Source organism: Dicentrarchus labrax, unplaced genomic scaffold (genome assembly GCF_905237075.1).
Source record: "Dicentrarchus labrax unplaced genomic scaffold, dlabrax2021, whole genome shotgun sequence".
NCBI classification, from domain to species: Eukaryota; Metazoa; Chordata; class Actinopteri; family Moronidae; genus Dicentrarchus; species Dicentrarchus labrax.
This window is the reverse complement of record NW_026136709.1, coordinates 9,460,461-9,475,820: the sequence shown is the minus strand read 5'-3', so window position 1 is coordinate 9,475,820 and position 15,360 is coordinate 9,460,461.

Below are 15,360 nucleotides of genomic sequence, written 5' to 3'. Positions count from 1 at the left end.
AAAACTCAATATGCACATAGTGGAGCTGGCACACAACCACAAGCTACAAATACGAAGTCTGTCTAGTAGGTAAAATCCTCGCTCCACCCAGCCTGTGTGACGTGCTGCATCCGTGCCCTATGTATTTCAGCGGTAAAGCCTCCTGCATTAAAGTCTGATGCACTACATGCCCCTCCACACCCTTACTTTCTGCCCCAATATGTAAAGGGCACACTACGTCCTACATTGGCACTGAACATGGGAAATGTTGGATTGTGAGATGAATAATTCCTAGGAATACTTGGCTGATAAGTAACAACCTCTCCAAGAATTACATCAAATACCAATATACTGTAACATAATGTATTCAAGCTCAGTTTCTCAGTTGGAAATTAAAAGAGTTATAATGGAGAAAGGTTACTTACAGTAAATGTTTGTGTAATTTCATATCATGGTGGGGTAGATAAACGTGTTATTTAGGGGTCTTAATGGAAAACTTCTCACAGATAATAAGTTGGTAGGTCGCATTAGCTTTTTGTCTGTTTACTCTTAGAGCAGATGAGTCACTCCAATTTTAATTTTAGTGCAAAAATAGTGTGAGCAAATTTGTTCTCTGGTGATCTGCATGCAAGAAAGTCAAACATTCACTCAATTCATGTTATTACTTGAACTATTTCCACAGATCCTCATGACCCATGTACTCTTAGCATATGTGTGGTGTTGCGATTTATCCTTGCTTTGTTTGTGTGTGTATGTGTGCACGCGGCTTGAGTGCGTGTGTGCAAACTTCACTCTCTTTCTCTCTGTGTCTCCAATAATGAGCATGTGCACCTTTTTCTGCCCGGGGCCTTCATACACAATTTAGCCAGAAAGCCATAGCTGATCATGATTTAGCTTTTGACACGGCTTGCCCCGAGGCAGGGGGGGACTAATACAGATATCTGACTCCCAGACTGCGATGGAGGGAAGGAGAGAGAGAAAGTGAGAGGCCTTTTATTGACTAAATGATAAAGAGGTTGGTAATGATAAATAACAGTCATTTTATTGTGGAATTCCCAGAAAAGACACATTCTACACAATATATAAAAAGAGAAATAATAGACGAGGAAGTTGCTCGCCGGGGTCTCGACGTGCTCGCTCCCTACAGAGCCGCCCATTGTTAAACTCCAATATTCCTCTGCTGGGGTGGAGGTCACAAATTGTGTTAGAAGGACCTGCTGCTATGAATACTACATAAGGCTGATGCAGAGTGGCAGCGTCATCCCTGTCTCTGGCACAAGGAGGAGGGCCCAGGCAAGACAGCGCCAGTCTTGCCCATGGGCATCTCTCTCTCAGTATCTCTATTCTGTGATTCTCTCTCTTCCTTCGTGCACTGAGTCTCTCTCTTTCCCTTTCTTCCTCTCTTTTTCACTCGCTCCCTTTCTGTCTCTCAGCATGGTCCTTGCACTGTTTTTCCCAGCACATCAGGGTGGCAGGGGAGCCTGTCTCTGCTGCTTTTGCTCTCTGCCGCCTCCGAGTCTCCAGGCCTCAGCTATCACTAAGACAAGATGGCTGACCCTCTAAGGACAGATAAAGTCCTCTGTGGTGCAGCATGAATGACATTACACGCAGGATACAAGCTCAATTGGTTGGAGGAGCAATGAAAGAAGATGGCATTGCCTGCGTTAATGCAATTTATGAACAGCAATCCCTCTGTTTTAGTGTAAAATAGAGAAAAATTCAGCTTGTGTAAACATATTATGTTCTTATTACCTCAGACCTGTGATGGATAATAGTGTGGGCTGACCATCACCTAGGATTGAAGATCTGAACCGTACATTTTGTTTCATTTTATCCTTTAATATCACACACATTGAATGCGTAATATCTTAAAGCAGTGACCAGTTGTCCACTGTCTGATCCAGCTGTGCTATCTAGTAGGAAGTTCCCATCAGCTCTGTTGGTGTGAGAGACTGGTGGCAGCTAGTGTGTGTGTTTGCCTCAGGATACCTCTGCAGCTCTGCAGTTCTTGAATACTGAGTGGAGAGTGGCCCAGAAATGAGCAGTCAAATCCAATTAAATTACTCAAATTAAATTGTACAATGGTTATGGAATACCTGATCGAATTACTCACATTCAGGGGATTTCGACAGCAACCAATTAGTTCAAAGTATAAAGTTCACACGCTCAAATTAACACCAAGAGAGGACAGGGCCTTTATTTGAGGGAAATGATACATCATAATTACATCACGTTGGAAAAATCACAAATTATACAGCATGCATTTAATAAGAAAATGGAAATGGTTAATAGGTCTTGATAAGACAAATCTAGCCCTGTCAACGGTGCAACGTGGTTAGGTTGGCTAAATTAAAGAGGAGAAGTTATTATTGTTTCAAAGGAGCTTAAGGGCCGATTGTTGCTCAGTCAAACACAGGCACACGGAACATGGTCCGCCCCTGTCAAAAACAACAGTAAAAACCGACACATAAAAGAAAAAAAGGTCGGAAAAAAACTCTGCAGTCTGTAGTTAACTCTCCTCCTCTGGTAATTGAGATATGTTGAAGAGGCTGGTCCGACAGTTAACAAGATTTAATTTTCAAGTAGGTCTTTCTCGTTAGATTGGCCAAAATAGACACTTTGTCATTCCCTCAATAATGATGGAATTCTTTAGAAACTCCGGGCTTAATTGTACAAGGGACTTCCTGACCTTTTTTACATTTTAAATTTAGCTTCTCAAGGTGCCTTTCCAAGGTGAAACACGTGAGTAATGAGATACAAAATCAGCCTGTTAATTGACTTTCAGCAAATTTAGATCTGCAAGACCAACGTATACATTTCCCTCTTTTAAAAGTGAACCATTTTAGCTAATAAAGTTATTAATCTTGCCCATACAGTAATTATCTCTGTAATTATGCTGTAATTGCACATACATCAAGGCCACCTCTTATAGCGGGCAGGCTTGAGCTTACTCCTTATGATTTTCTTCACATCATGTAAAGACATTACTCACCGATGGAATTGGCGTTGCCATTGAAATTAACATCGTGGAATGGTTTAACGTGGCACAGGTAAGATGTAAGATTCTTGATGTTTCTTGCATTGTTTGTGAGGATTAACCAACACAACCCCAGCTATTTTCCTTAAGAGATTCTATGGCAGCAATATCACAACAGACTTAAGTGATCACCCCTAGAACTGACCTTTCTACAGAGTTGAATCACTTGATTGCAAGAATACACAAACAAATGATCTCTCACTTGCATCCCTGCTTGCATGGATGGCATAGAGCCGCAGAAGTACCATAAACGGCGTAACATGATAATGCTGCTTTAATTACCCCTTGGTCAGCCCACTTACAAACCTATTGCCGCAGCAGTCAATATCCCCAAAGATCCATTCATGCCTCGGCTGATGGTTAACTTGGGAGCCTTTGCTGAGTGCTTTAGCCTAATTGATATCCTTATTTAGCAATGAGCCAGTGGGAGTCGGAGGGGAGTTAAATGGAGCAGTTTACCAGGCAGCGAGCACGCTAAACCAGATCCCTGACACCACCACCATGGCTTGCTGGAGCCCGGACGATGATTTATGCCGGCTAATTTACTGTTTCAAATTGATTAACGCCACTTTTGTTTTGTTTTCACTAATGATTGCTTTCACCATTTGTTCTTTTCTTTCTTTTTTTCAATAATACATAACCCAGAGCAAGTTTAGCCACGGATATTGTTTTACAGCAAATTACATCTATTTATGACAGTTGACTGCTCCCAGGCCAGTAACTAACACTGGGGCCAGGTCACAGGAGAGACTGAGACTTTAGCAGCTTATTAAGAGCATATAGACCTATGCACTACACACATTCACAAATGCAACAGATTACACCAAAACGTGATTCTACCTATATATTTTCATACATGGTCTCTGATTTATTGCTACATGATGCAATATTTGAGACACGATTGCAAACACCGTCCGAAGGGATGCAGGAATTCACCCTGTCTGCAGAGCAAAACAACAGGTATAACCCAACCTAGAATCGGCCGCGAGAGAACAATGCATATCCAACAGGTCAAACAAAGCCATCGGGAGCAATGGGAAAATCAGATTCTTCTTTTAAACTGGGTTTGTAGGTCTCTCCCTCCTGCCTGTCTCCCCAGATATGTCTCCCTTAACAGCTCAAAGTAATTAGCAACGACCACATGCCAAAGGTAGGGTAGCTACCGTACACAGAGTAGGCAGACCTTATCTTTAATTTGAGACAATGAGATGCTCTGTGGGGGCTTGTGGAGAGCTGGGAGCTATAAGGTAGGCAGGCAGGCTCCCCCTCCCAAGGTCGCTTCAGTGAGATGAGCTAGTCTGGGGACAAAGGATACCCACTGTATGTGAGCGCACTTTATGACAGTTTAATTATCAATTTTAAAAGCAGCCTGTTTTTCGGCAAAACCAAAAGTTGAGACTTTTTTGCATTGGAAATAAGAATTTAAAAATCTTCAAATATTTGTTGCCAAAGTACATCTGTAAACACAACCCTCCTTCTCACTGTTTCAAACTTTGTTTTTGAGTGATACCTCCGAAAGTCCTCCAGGGCTTCCCATTAGTCACATTGTTGAGCACAGAGCTCAGCGACAAAATGGCCTCCAATCTTGGAAACGCGCCGTCAGCTCATTCTTTATACTGTCAGGATGAAGAAGAGCATAAAAACTCTGAGTCAATAAAGTCATATGAAATGCTTGATATCGAAACACGGCGCGCCCCAGTGACTGATTAAGCACCCAGGTCCAGTTGCGATGCTCTCACATCTCGGAGGAGGAAAAGGGGGAGGGGGGAAAGGGAGAGAAACAGAAACCTTTGTACTGTACAGAAATTTTGCTTTGGTTGCTTATATTTCTGAGGCATAATTGCTGTTATTGTGTGTGATGTTTTGCTATTTTGTGTCTAAAAATAGTGGTGTAAAGATTGTCTTTAAACCTTACATTTTTTAGATGATACTTGATATTTGACTAAAACATTATTATTTTGCTTTAGCTTGATTACAGTATTCGCTGTAGTCAATTATGGATGGTATCTTTATAATGACATCCAGTAAGAAGGATGAAATACATTCGGCAATTCCATACGCTCATTCCATGGTTAAAACATACCAATTACTTCAACTTTACTTTCTTTGTCTGAAAAATGTCTGGCTATGGAGGTTGCAGCGGCGTTTTTTTTTTTCGGCCGTGAAGTCAATACCATCTCAGACAAAGACAGTGAGATGAGAAAAGGGAATGACAGAGATTAAAAATGAAAGAGGGTGCCACTTTTTGTCCTGATAGTGGTTTTAGCCTGCAGCACCTGACTGGTCTTCTCTAACTGAGATACTCTTACAGCATTTGATCAAACTGAAACTTAAATATACTTTATGCCTCAGACAGATCACCATAAGTTAAAAGGTCTTCCAAATGAATGTCTAAACTTGGGTAAAAGTTGGAGATGGCACTTTAAATTTGCCTGAGAATATATTGAATTCATGAGTGGAGAAATACACTGTTACCACTATAAAAACTGACATTTCTGCTGGGTCCAAACATGACAGGAATTTTACTGTTTTAATGAGCCTGAGTCAAATTCAATTTCCACCTCAGAAAGTTTGAAACCACAGCTATAATGTATTGCAACACTCCAATCTGATGCCATGATCTGATAACTGAGAACTTGGTATCACCTTTGCTATCTCCCACACAGTATTTGGACGGCATTAAACTTCTTAGAGTATCACATACAAACACTTTCTGTCAGGCTGCAGCTCCGATTTGACATTAACACAGAAACATTCCTGACTTGAGTGAACCACCAACTTGACATGAATGTTTTTTGCACATGCAGGAGGAGAAAGAGGAATGGGAGACGAGAGAGAGAGAGAGAGAGAGAGAGAGAGAGAGAGAGAGAGAGAGAGAGAGAGAGAGAGAGCGGTGCAGTTTTGGACAGACCGTGTTAAGATCAGTGCTCGGGGCTAGGCAGGTTGCTATGCGCTGAAATGCTAATAAGCTTCCTGGCTCTCGGTGCAGGTCGGCTAGCCTGTGCCGACTCGTCTTGACACTTCACACACATGCTGTCTTCCACCCTTTTTAATCATTTTTGATAGGCCTCCCTGGGATGCCATCCATTTAATTTGAAAGGGTTGAGCCACCCAAACATTTTCACCATCTTTAAATAGAGGTCTGCCTCGACATGCCTGCTGCATTGTGACCCGCCAAGGTGAAAAGCAGTGGAGTAAACTGCTGTTTGGGTTTGGGAGGATAATATTAGGCCAACACTGGTAGCGGCTCATAGGAAAGAAGGGTGAGTGATGCTGAAGTGGGTAAACAGAAGAGACAGGGGAATTTTAACAATACACAAGCAGTCCACACAGGTGTAGATGTGTATCCCCTGCAAGAAAGAAATACAGCACTTCGTTTAGATGCTTATTTCTTAAATTTACATACAAAGTGTTCTTTTTTTTTTTTTTTTACAAAGAAAGGGTTTAACTACTAAAAAAACCTTAAGAAAAAGGTTAAATCAAAATAAAAACTGAAGATAATAATATTGAAATGTGAAGCAAAATGATTCTGAATAGATGTAAAATAAAAGAAAGTAGCATGTCCACCCAAAACTGCTGCAGTCCAAGAGGGAATAAATACAATATGGGTCAAACATAATAATGGCAGCATAATTTACCAGTTAAGCTTCCAAATTAGTTTTTTTTTTTTTAAAAACGAGTTTTTGTTTTTGAGAAACTGTTTGAGAATGTGTACTCCCTGAAAGAGTTGAACAACCACTGTCTTACTCTATATATCTTATAATTCTCTCTGAAAAATCTCGGAGCCTGCAGCCAACACAGTATGGTCAGAAATGAAGCCCAGCCATGTTGTATGATTCATAGGGAAGAAATAACATATTTTATTGGAGTCTGAGAGATTTATTTACTGCCGTTGTGGTAGATATGTAAGGGACACAATCACCAGGGATTTCACCATCCAATTTGCCAGTGTACTCTTCTATAAACATCACTCAGAAGAAATGGGACAAATTCTACAGAAAATAATCATAAACAAACCATTACATCGCATTTTGGAAATTGTCAGGAGACGCTCTTGACGATGACTATCCGCTCAGAGTCAAAGGCAGAAAAGCCCAAAAGGCAAGTGGGGATGTCTGTGTGCTATATGATATTACCGTGACTCTCAAGATAAAGATATCATACATTATTGGTTTAGACTGGCAATGAAAGAGAGAGGGAGAGACCAGCACAAACAGATAGCGGGGGCGAGAGACAGACACATATAGACAGAGAGGGAGAATGTTCAAATATATTGCCTCTTAGCAAAGGCCCAGATAGCTTTGAGCCTCTTCTATGCGAAACAGCTGGAGCTCTCCATGAAAACCACACTGAACTCCACAACAAGCCTGCTTGTTAGTTTCTAACAGTGACTGATCCAGTTTTATACCCTCTGTGCTCGACTTACACTCTGTGCAACATGTACAGTAAACCAACATTTACTCCAATCTAATTTGGTTGTGTGCATTTGCATGCAGAGAGGCATGTTTTTAAGACACAGTAAACAGAATTGCTGTGCACGCTTACATAAAGAAATAAAAATAAAAAATGGTTGCGATCATGGCCGCAAACCAGCATGTAACCAAAAGCTGGAAAGGAGGAATTGACATAATTATTAATTAGTCGATATTACTGAATGGAAAAAGTCTGTCTTTGGTTTCCTCCCTAGAGCTTAATCGAACGCAGCCAAGATGAAGCTAAGCTAAACAACACCAGGCAGTTAATCTCCACTACCATACAGTTCAGATGCTGATAATGTCCACGGGTCTTAAGTGAGCGAGTGGGACCATGTTTTTTAGATTTACTTGTTTGCTGTTGTTTGCCGTCTTTAAGTGGTCTTTTATTAAAGCCAGCCATCTTCCATAGAGCCTTAATGCATTTCACTATTCCGATGCTAATGACGGCCTAAGAACGCATTATTCAGCATTAGTTTCATTTCCCTTTGAGCCTCAAATGGCGACAAACTGTCTTGTAACTATTAGAGTTTTAACTTGCGTCAGACACGCCACCCGCAACCCTTTCGACAATGCAGCGCAAGTGACAGTGGAAGTATTCCTACTTACTTATCAAGAGCAAAGAGCTGAGAGAACAAATGTGTAAAAAGTTTAGTAAATATTTGCAGAAAGAACTGTAAGGAAAGAGATGAAAAACAAAGTAAATGTGTGAAAGTTGAAGCAAAAGTTGAACTCTGCAGTCGGTCCTCTTCTATCTGACATGAGTTTTGGTTTCTTGGGTGCTTGCACGTGTGTGTGTTAATATGTTCTCATGCTTATGTGTCTAACGGGTAAATGCATGTAGGCGAGCATTAGTGTGTCGTCTGTGTTGCGATTGCATGTACCTGTGTACCTGAATGCATTTGTTGGATACATTTATGCCTGTGCGTGCATTTGTTTTTTTACATACCTGTGTGTATTGCTTCCCTTGTGTGTGTGTGTGTGTGTGTGTGTGTGTGTGTGTGTGTGTGTGTGTGTGTGTGTGTGTGTGTGTGTGTGTAGGCTGAGGACTCCCCACTGACCTGCTGTGTGGCTACAGACAGCCAGAGTGGAACTGGCCATATTACTGTTCTTACCCTGCCATCTGCTGGCTCACATCATTCTAGGTCCTGCATCCATCCCTCCGTCATAACTACATCTCTCTCTCTCTCTCTCTCTCTCTCTCTCTCTCTCTCTCTCTCTCTCACTCACTCACTCACTCACTCACACACTCACACACTCACACACACACACACACACACACACACACACAGCTCTCCCTTGCTGTTTCCTCCTGTTTTTCCCTCCCTCTCTGTTTCTCTATCTCTGCATTACTAAGTTTGTCTTTGTCTCTTCATTTCTCCCTCATTTTATTCGTCTTAACACTGGAGCATCATCTGCCCTCCATGTCCGTTTACAACCCCCCCCCCCCCCCGGACAGAGAGAGAGAGAAAGGAAAGGGGAGAGAGCAGGGGTAGAGGGAAGTAAAGGGGAGCAGCGGACGATTGTTATCGAAAAATAAGCATGGTGTTTGAAAGGGATTTTAATTGAGGCATTCGTTATATTTGAAAAGGTGAACTCCTGAGGGGATGGAGAGAGAGGAGCGGCGACCCTATTCATATCCTCAGACATTCATGAAGAATGGCATCTTTTGACTTTCCCTTTTAAAACCGTGCAACCTTAAATGGCCTAAATATAGAGGAGGGGAGGCAGACACGGTAATTCCCTGCACCTTGGGGGGCGCCACCAGAGTACGGGACGGTGGGATACAGCCGAGGACTCCAATTAACAATGAGGGAGGGTCCAGCCACCCAAAATAGAGGGAAAATGTCCTCTCTACAAGCCCCTGAAGGGGATGTCAATCCATCTCTTTACTTTCTAAAAACCCTTCTCTCTCCGGCTCATTTTTAGCTCTTTTTCCTCTGTTTTCTTTTTGCATTCACTTCTTTCTGTCTTCTTTCTTTCTTCCCCTCTCTCCCTCTTTCTGTCTGTGTGCAGTAATTGTGTCATTAATAATGTGAGGGCCCGATGATTGTCCCGCTAATACCAGTTGTCCGGTCTGTATTTCTACAGCTTAACCTAGGAGGAAGTGGACAGAGTGCTCATTTGTTGTTGTTTGGTAAGGTTGGCTCTTTATGAGCCGTACTTCCAGTGAAGCAGACGACCCCTCCTGTTTTCTTTTACTATATTTCAACTGTCTGACCACTGAGTTAATCTTAGATTGTTAGTTTATTGTAAAGGTGTTGTACACGGACAACTGCTTGAGGCTACATACAGTAGGTGTGTAGGTATTTGTCTTTGTACTGTCTCTCCAATTTCATCCTGTTTGCAGATGTGCGTCCTCTTTGAGGGAGATGTTCGCCATGTGTAGTTCTGTATTGACAACAGTAATCACCCTTTAGCATCAAACTTCCTTCTCCTGTCATTTGATGTCTTATGCAGTTTTGGTGTGACTAAGTGATGAAGTCTCCTCGTATTATTAGTAAAAAGTTCCATCCATTCGCTTTGGGAAATACCCGCAGGCACTGCTCTGTGTAAGCATCCTTGATGATTTATGCAATGTAACTGTAACCGAGGCGGCACCCTTGATGATGAAGTTATAAAACTTTGCTGAAAGAACCATACCCACAGAACATATTTATCATCAGCCTTCATTTTTCATTGTCAGGATATCTACAGTATCATACAACATCTGTGAAAACTCATTAGATAAGACACTGAAATGCTGTAAAAGTTAGTGACAGCCACTTGTTGATAAAATAAGGTTCTTTGTTCTTTTGTCCATCCTTGATGGTTAAATTAAGATATTATTCCAGCAGGGGAAGAGAAAGTAACGCCAGCGACATGAAAGAGCTTGACTGTGCAATAATTGTAAGGCTCTTAGACTTGGTTTTCTGCTCACTAACTCCTGATTGGGTGGAGGACCTGGTTCAATTAAAGTGTGTGTGCTGCTGTCAGTAATCCTGCTAAGATTGTTTAGCTTCAAAAATGTTACTTGACATTCCATGTTGGATGGGATAAGGCATGTTCAGCCTCATGACTGAGGTTTGACTGGTTAAGTGGTTGCGGTGTCAAACAGAGGGTGAATGAAATAATGACAGCCAGATTATAAGACCTGCAGAGGATTCTGGAAAAAATGTGCACATGCATTCATGAAAAAAGTGTACTATCCATGCTCACACGCGTGCAGACATACACTCGTATACATATTCATGTGCACATGAGCAAACACACACACACAAATACTTGCTCTGATCTTCCAAAATCCTTGATAACAATGCTGATAATAATCACAGCTTAGTCATAATCACTCATAAAAACCAGCAGCAGTTATTCATTGAGCTTCTCGCCAAACAAAATCCATTCTTTGTTGCATTTAATTTTGACTTTTACAGTGAGTCCTAAAAATCTCCAGTCAGAATCAGAGACATGCTGGCCAAATCTGACATCCACTGGTAATGAGTGGGGTGTTTGTATTTAGCCTAGTGGGATGTAGTTTAGAACTGCGTGGCTAAATAAGGTGCAGATTATTGGTTAAGATTGAAATTAATGTGATTAGAGTTTTATTTGACCACTATGTAGTTATGTGTTGAGGAAGAACATTCTGTACAGTCTGGACCAACAGCCAAAGGCTTACAAGAAACAACAGTCACAGACACACTTCATGCATTCCTTACTAAGTGTGTATACCTATTTATTATCATGCATAAGCATAGATACACAAAGGTTATATATGCAACAAGACACAGATTTATGTGCATGATACACACACACATAGTCTCAGCCTCTTATACTGTATGCATGCAGAGACATTGCTGTTGCTCCAAACAGCCCTTCAACAGTTAATCTGTCTCGTAATTATGCAAATAGTGTGCACTGTATTTGCCGAAACTTAAATCTTACTAAAAGTCTTACATGATTTGTTGTGTGCAATAGCTTTAATTCCATTTTATACTTGTATATCAAAAACAAGCTGCTGTACTGGATTGCACAGCCACACTCATTTGCAATAAAGGCACATTTCTAATATCAGAGAGCACGTTCTGAGCAAGTGACCAAGTTGAGGTGTGATCTGTTATTTAGACAGGTTGGATGCACTTCCTCACAGCCTGAAATTTCCCCCGGGGCTCTCTTCCATTTCTCACTGTCATGGATTTGAATCTTTTTACCACTGAACTCTTACAATTACTGAACATTCATCACCTGCCTACCTTCTTAGCTACCTAGATACTGTATGGAGACCAGAGATATGGGGCAGACTGGTGCAGTCGGGAATACCAAGTATCACTGCTGCTAATAATGAATTCCTATATCCTGGAAAAGCAGGAATCTTCTTTTTTTTCTTGTTTTGGTGTCTATGTGTGCATGTTTTTCCAGATGTGTAAAGTAAGTTGATCTATATTTATTTTCATCCTCAAACTTATTATATATATTAAATATTTAATATTATACAAAAAGAAAATCCCTGGGTCAAAATTTGAGTTTGGGTCCCAGTTTCCACTAACAAAATGGGTTAACTTAAGTAACAATGGCTTGTTTGACCCAATATTAGTGTGATTTTTTTATTTGACTTTTGGGTTATTTATGTTTATTTATATTGAATTAAAATTTGACCCAACAATCTCAAGTTTTACCGTAAAACAAATGCACTGCTAATTGTACAAAATGATATAAAATATAGTATTCAAAACTGCAATGGATATTACATATTATACACATATCATTAACAAAAAATAATAAATAATTATTACAAGATTATAAGGGTTCACCACATTTTACTTACAGTAATATAAAACATGACACTAGCATTAAATTTGTGCCATATTGACCCAAAATTAAGTCAATTTGACTTTGACTTGGATTTCTAATGTGTACATGTTCTTCATGTACAGTCAGTAGTAACGCCATTAATGTGTTTTTTTATTCATTGCTTTATTTCATTTCATGTGAAAAAATAAGGATCCTCTAAACTGTAAATCCTGTAAAATAACTAGAAATGATCTTTGGTAGCATGCACACTCACTGTAACTACAGTGACTTATAACCAAATGCCACTGTATATCTCTGCAGCTTTTCCCTCATGAATAAAAGGCCCTCTCTGTGAGGTGAGAGGATTTGCCCCCCATGGCACTCCCAGTTGTGCCCTGCAGTCCCTTGTGTTACTCACGCTCACTTGTAGAAGTCCCTTAACGCTAACCCAGAAAGCATAAATATATTATAATCTCATCACCTGTCCATTTATACAGGTGTCACCCTGCCTCGCAACTTGATTTCCAGAAGGGCAGCAGTTTTTCCTGTGGCGGCGATTGAAGTCACAGCATTATTATCAGGCAAAATGTATTCATGATAGCAGAGGTCCGAGTGCCCTGTGGGCTTTGTAATATAATACTAGACCTCTTTATCAAATTTAACAGTTTATTGGAAACAGCTTGTACACATGATTTAGGCACAGGACGGTACGGCAAGGCTCCGGGTATCCTCCTAACACACCTCCCATACACAACCAAATGCACATATACACACACGCATTATGATAACTCACAAACACATGCCGTACACCCGCTCACACAGTGACATTCAAACACGCACACATTTAATCACACATCTCCCTCCACCTCCTCCTCCTCCTCCTCCTCTGCAGCACCTCAGCTCTCCTCTTCTCCCCATCATATCTAATGCAAAGCTCTCATTGGATGAGGCAGCGGTTTTTCTGTGGAGGTTTTGTGTGCGCTTTGTTGTTTGTTTTCTCTGAAGAGCAGTGCGATAACAAAAGCGTGACGTGACAAATGGACTTTGTGCCCTGCAGCCAGATTTAAGTGATAGGTTACTGAATGGGAGCTTCCATCCTATCTCATTTATATATACACACATACACACAAATGGGTACACATGTGGATGAACGCACTAACACTTGTATATGCAAGCAGGCCTGTGTGCAGACTTAAAAAAAAAAGAGTCACTTTTATTTATTATTTCTTAGTATTGGATTTTCCTCACCATGCATTTAAAACAGTCGACCTTCAATCTCCCTCTGTAAGGAATTACTTGTATCATACCATTTATGTGGGACCAAAATACTATCTGGCATTTAATATATATTTCTTATTACCAAATAAATAACAATATTGTGTCATTAAAAAGAGTTTAATGTCCTGGAAACAGCTTCATCTTAAAGTTCATAAAATACATTAAATCTACTTTCTATAGGTTATTTTATAGATTTGAGCCACAGTTAAAATATCTTTTTTTTCTTTTTTTTTTTTTAAATCAAACTTGATCACTTATTCTGTGTTTAAAGGGTCCTGGAACTAAATACAACACATCAACTGCAGGGTCACAACATCCTCATAATAACAAGTCTTCCTCTACTCTTTAAGATCTCCTATGGGGACAGTAAATAGAAACCATCAGTTGGCCGACTAAGGATTTAAAGGGACGGTCAGAGGTCGTACGCGGGCTATTAATGATCCCTTTTTAACAAAAAGCACGCACAGGATCCGTCCAATCAGAGGGAGTGGAGTAGTCACCCGGGGCCTCGAGAAGAAGATCTGTCTGGTTAAGGTTAGACTGAGGAAGAGCAGAGGCTGAGGGATCTGCTCTGATGTCTGTGAATGCATATGTGTGTGTGTGGAAGAGTGTGTGTGTGTGTGTGTGTGTGTGTGTGCGCGTGCAAACAAGGAACAGGTCAGTCAACTGCCTATCAAAGTGTGTGATGCATGTGAATGCGTATAAACATTGTGATTTGATGTTCACTTGTTAGTTCTGTATATGTATTATTGCTTCATTATATATCATGCCTTTTTTACTTTTTGTTGCTTGCAATGTGTTATGTCTTGCTGTAAAAACATGGCAACATGCTGGTTTTTATCTGCCAATGCCTTTTATCTGAGTAAAAATGAATATAGTACTGTGTGTTGTTGTTTCAACAATACTTTTTTTATGTTTTAACGCTATGAAAGAAACCAATGACGAAATAATGAAGAAATACAGAATCTGAAAACAAGGTATTTTGGGCTGTGAGTACAACATTTGTTTACTTCATCTTTCAAATTTGGAAGCACTCTTCTAAAAAAAATCTGTTTGAGTTTTTTTTTTTTTTTTTTTTTAAGTGAAAATCACTGGAGCTCCAGATTTACCAGACACTATTGCCTCTGGATAAAATAGTTAACATTCTACCCTGCTCATATTTGTTGGCAAAAATTGCCACATTCATAACACTGGCTTAAAATGTTGTTGGCGTGCCACGGCTTAAAGGTTTTTTAGCGTGTTTAGCAAGTACGGAGCGTTAAGTATAAACAGTCATTAATCCTTTCAGCCATTTCTGCCCTCAACAGGAGCTCGCTGTATGACGGAGGTTATCTGCGCAACAAGGAATAAGCTTCAAGCATGACTGACCCAAGACCTCTGTCTGTCAAATGTAATCTTTGTCTGAACCATTAGTCTGTGTTCTTTTGGTTTTTAACATGTCTTCTTCTACCATTTCTGCACCTATTCTCTTCCAATATATTGTATTCTATTCCTGTTGCCTCTGACTAAGGCTCCCATCAGTCCTGTGGAAGTTAATTATGGGAGCCAAGCTGTTGAGGGGTTGAGGAGAAGCTTTTTTTGCCTAAATACTGGATATACACCAAGTCTGGCAACGCCACCGAGCATTGTCTGCCGTGATAAAATATGGACGGAAGTGCTGCTAGGCAAATCGTTTATCAGCCAGGTTTAGCATGCACATGTTAAAATGAAAGACTGTGCTATCTGCATAGGTTGTGTGAGCTTAGTTTAGTGTAGCCAACACCGTTTGTTTTGTATAAATGGCATGCTGGCTGTCGCCCCTGTGGGACGTGATCAATCACACATTGC